General features: G+C 46.1%; 1 pseudogene; it reads right to left on the reverse strand.

Annotated features, from left to right (window-relative positions):
• Window positions 1-1,368: 1,368 nt before the first annotated feature.
• LOC118603241 lies at window positions 1,369-1,487 on the reverse strand (annotated as a pseudogene).
• Window positions 1,488-4,348: the final 2,861 nt, after the last annotated feature.

The following is a 4,348-nucleotide window of genomic DNA, read 5'->3' on the forward strand; positions in this document are numbered from 1 at the left end:
ACAACCACTCTGCAAAACAGATGTTTTTCTCTCCATTTTCTAGATGAGGACAGTGAGTCTCTGACAAGGGAAGTGACAGACAGAGGTTGGAGCTTTAGCATGCACCAGGGTCACCTACGGGACTTGGTAAAACACGAACTGCTGGTCTTCTGCTTGAGTTTCTGATTCTGCAGGTCTGGGGTGGGGGCCGATAACTAGCATTTCCACAAAGTCCCAGGTGATGTGAATGATGCTGCTCAGGGCCCAGACTTTGAGGACTGCCGACTTTTGAAGTCATGGCTAGGAAGTGGCAAGTCAGGGATTGAAACCCAAAGCTAGAGTCCTTTGCCATCTACCTTGGCTTCCCTCTGCAGAGTGCCTGGGTAGGATCTCTATCAACGCCCTGAAATCTTGCCACCTGGGGAATGTGTAGACAGGCTGGAGCCACTTTAAACCTACAGGGCCCCTGAGAAATGGGCTAAAGCAAAAGCAAGCACTGAGTGCTCTGGGCTCCAGCGCAATGGGAGACGGTTCGGGATGGAGCCCCTAGAACTTTATTTACAGGGTGCTTTATGGGTGAGTTGTCATGCCAGCATCAGGGCCCGGTGAGGACCTCAGCCCTGCCAGAATCAACAGCAGCCTGAGCAGGCAGGAAGGTTCAGCCCATGGGGGCCCCCACTGCAGGGCAGTTTTAAATTGCTACTGTATTTAATTTTTAATCAAGCTACTTCATTGGTTGAGGGAATAGGAGAAGGGGGAGGTAGGTGAGCTGTAGAGTGAACTGTGAGAAGGTGTATTTTTCTCCACTCGGGGCTCATTGGGGATTCTGTACAGAGAGGTCCCTCGGGACTCACTGCCAATGTTTATGTCAACTCCTGTGCTTGATAGGTTCGAGGTTCGTGCCTCCTGGTTAGTAGGACCCAGGAGGCTGGGGAACCCAGCTGCTCCCGGCACACATTTCGCCATTCCTGCAGGCAGGGACTGACTTTGACCTTTGTGGGTCCCAAAATAGAAGCCAGAACTAGCATGAAGCACCGTAAAACTTCTTGGCAGCCACACGCTGTCACCCAGCTCTTCAGACCTCAGACTAGCAGAGGATATACAGAAGGACCTCCTGGAGGCAGAGAGGTGGCCACAGAGGTTTTTACAGGGCACTGCTAGCCTGAAATCCCAAGGATTTTGTTTCTCCTTGAACTTCATAGCCCAGAGGTAAAGGCAGGCATCATTGCCACTGAGATAGGGGCATATTCCAAACACTCATCCTTCTTTGTATGCTTTTTTTTTTTTTTTTTTTTTTTAAGGCAAGGTAACCTTTGGTTGACCTCAAAGATTGCAAGGACTTTGCCAGCTTACAATTCCTTATTTTATTTTATTTTTTTAAATTTTTCACGCCTACAGCACTTGGTTTTCCTAGGTGGTCTCCCATCCAAGTACTAACCAAGCCCGACCCTGCTTAGCTTCCAAGATCAGATGGGATTGGACTTGTTCAGGTTGGTGTGGCTGTAGCTTTGCCTGTTTTACTCTCCTATGAGCCCCAACAGGAATCCAGCACCACCCCTGCCTCAGAGCAGTTTAACTCAACTGAGCAGGGAGAACATGGGACTGAGGAAACCCCATCCCTAAAATGTGGTAGTAATAATAATTATTATTGTCACTCATGCAGGTCACACTAAGAGCTGGCCACTGTTCACATAGTGATTCATTTCGTCATCTCAATAACAATGACTTTAGTACTATTATTATTGCAGTTTTGCAGAGAGGAAAACTAAAGCACTGGGGGGCTGAATAACTTGGCCAAGACCATGTAGCTAGAGAATGAGTGAACCTGGATTTGAATTTGGGTGGTTTGGCTCTAAAGTGTGTACCCTGGACCTCTTTTTTATACTGAAGCCCACCCCGGCCCCTACCCCTCACCTACCACTGCAGCTGTTTTACAAGCTCCTAATCCCATGCCCTCCTATCCTGTGGTCATGGTCACCGGTGTTCACATGGCATGTAGAGGTATATTACTTTGCAGGAAATGAAATGGCAGGAAGATGACAGTGAGGACATAGACCTCTTAGAGAAGACCAGGAGAGAGGGGCTGTGATCCTGGAGACTGTAGGATGTATCAGAAAGCAGCAGGATTTGGGTTCAGAAGACCTCACTCCTCAACCTGCTGCCTGAGTGAACACAGGCAAGTGCTACAGACTAAATGTCTGTGCCCTCTCCAAATTCATGTGTTGAAGCTGAATTCCTAACGTGATGGTATTAGGAGGTGGGTCCCTTGAGAGGTAATTAGATCATGAGGGTGGAGCCCTCAGGAGTGGGATTAGTGCCCTTAAAAGAAGGGGATGTGAGGATACAGAGAGAAGGCAACTGTCTACAAGCCAGGAAGAGGCCTTTGGTTTTAGGTTTCCCAGCCTCCAGAAGAATGAGAAATAAATGATTGTTAAGTCATCTTGTCTATGGTAGTTTTGTTATAGCAGCCCAAACAGACTAAGACAGCAAGTAACTTATCAGTTTCCTTATGTACAAAATGAGGATAACTCTGTCATGGGTTGAATTATGTCTCCCAAACTTCATGTGTTAAAGTATTTGTCCCCCACTACCTCAGAAGATAGCTGTATTTGGAGATAGGACCTTTAAAGAGGTCATTACAGTAAAGTGAGGTCATATAGATGGGTCCTAATCCAACAAGTCTGGCATCCGTATAAAGAGAGGTGGCTGGGACAGACATGCAGAGACGGAACAACATGCAAAAGCACAGGGAGGAGAAGACGGCCATCTGCAGGCCAAAGAGACAGGCTTCAGAGGAAGTCAACCCTGTCAACATGGAGATCATGAAATTCCAGCCTCCAGAACTGTGAGAACATACAGTTCTGTTGTTTAGGACACCCAGTCTGTGGTACTTTGTTATGGAAAGCCTAATACAGCTACCTTATGGAAATGTTGTGAGAACCAAATGATCATCAGCAAAGGTTCTTACCATGGTGGGTGGCATACAAAGGGCAGGAACTGAAAAGAATTAGGTCAAGCAAGAGAATAGCAAAAGGACCCACCTTTGTCTGAAGGCATCAGGTATGGGAGATGTGGGATCATCTGGGCGGAATAACCCAGGAATCTCAGCAGTAGGGGCTTGTGTCAGATAGAACTCAGGATTCTACTGGAGCCAACCAACAAAGATGTATTTTTTTCTAGGAGCAGAGGGGACTCATTTGATGGCTTAGCTTTATTCATTCATTCAAACAACAGTTATTGAAGATCTGCTATGTGTGGGCACTAAGCCTGGACTGAGAGCATTCAGGAAGGCTTCCAAGAGACAGCGACTCCCGAGCTGAATTCTGAAAGATAAGTAGGAGTTAGCCTGTTGAAGAAGTAGGTGACAACTGTGTGTCCAGTTAGACTTGGGCTGAGAGGAAGACCAGGTGCAGATCCTACTTGGATAAATCAAACAAGGGTTTCTTATTTACAGAGTAGGAAGGAACTCAGGACACATGACAGAGACGCCAACAACCTTCCCCAGGACAATGACCCATAGCTGCAGGTGAGAACTTCTGAATAAATGAGAGTCACATTAGATTTTTCTGAAAGTCTATCTCCTTCCTGATAAGGATGTATTTCTAGGTTTTGTGGGCATTGAAGCTTAGTTTGGAAAGGCCTTCTTTAAGAAAAATAATAAAATTATGAATAGATACAAAGTACAGAGTGAATATTTATTTAGAATGAAAAATGAAGTGAGTGCAAAGTAAACATTTTAAAAAGCTAGTAAATACAGCCAACATCCATCTTTCCAGGGCATTGGGAGGGGTTTATTATGCAAAAGAGGGTCCTGAAGCTTAGCTCCCAGTGTATCTGCTTTCCTTTGCACATGTAAACACATACCTATATCTAGATGTGAGGGAAGAGCATCTGGCACACAACCTACACAGCATTCTCGCTTAGGCCAAGTACATGGCCATCTCAGAGTACTTTGGCTTCAGTGTATACATAACATACTGAGGCATAATCAAAAACCTGATTCAGACTCTTCAGCATAGCCTGGTTGTGCACATTCCTGAATTCCATGCATGGAACTAGAACAAGGGTTGGGTACCCTGTAGATTCTGAGTCAGGCCACCAAGCCTTTAAACCAGCTGCGGAGCCTGTCCTGCACAGGCAGTCTAGGCAGGAGACACAGGTTGTGCAAAGACCTAGAGGGAAGGGGAGGCAAGACCCTTGTGAAGAGCGGCTGGTAGTTCAGTGAGGCTGAAGTTGATGTGTGTGGGTCAAGAGGGAGAAGGGTGTGGAGAAGTATACAATTTGGAGGGGGCCAATCCTGAAAGATTTTGTATAGATGCTAAAGAATTTTCCTTTTATCGAAGGCAATGGAAACTCATTGAAGAAAGAT

The sequence above is a fragment of the Rousettus aegyptiacus genome, unplaced genomic scaffold, assembly GCF_014176215.1.
Source record: "Rousettus aegyptiacus isolate mRouAeg1 unplaced genomic scaffold, mRouAeg1.p scaffold_m13_p_5, whole genome shotgun sequence".
Classification (NCBI taxonomy): domain Eukaryota; kingdom Metazoa; phylum Chordata; class Mammalia; order Chiroptera; family Pteropodidae; genus Rousettus; species Rousettus aegyptiacus.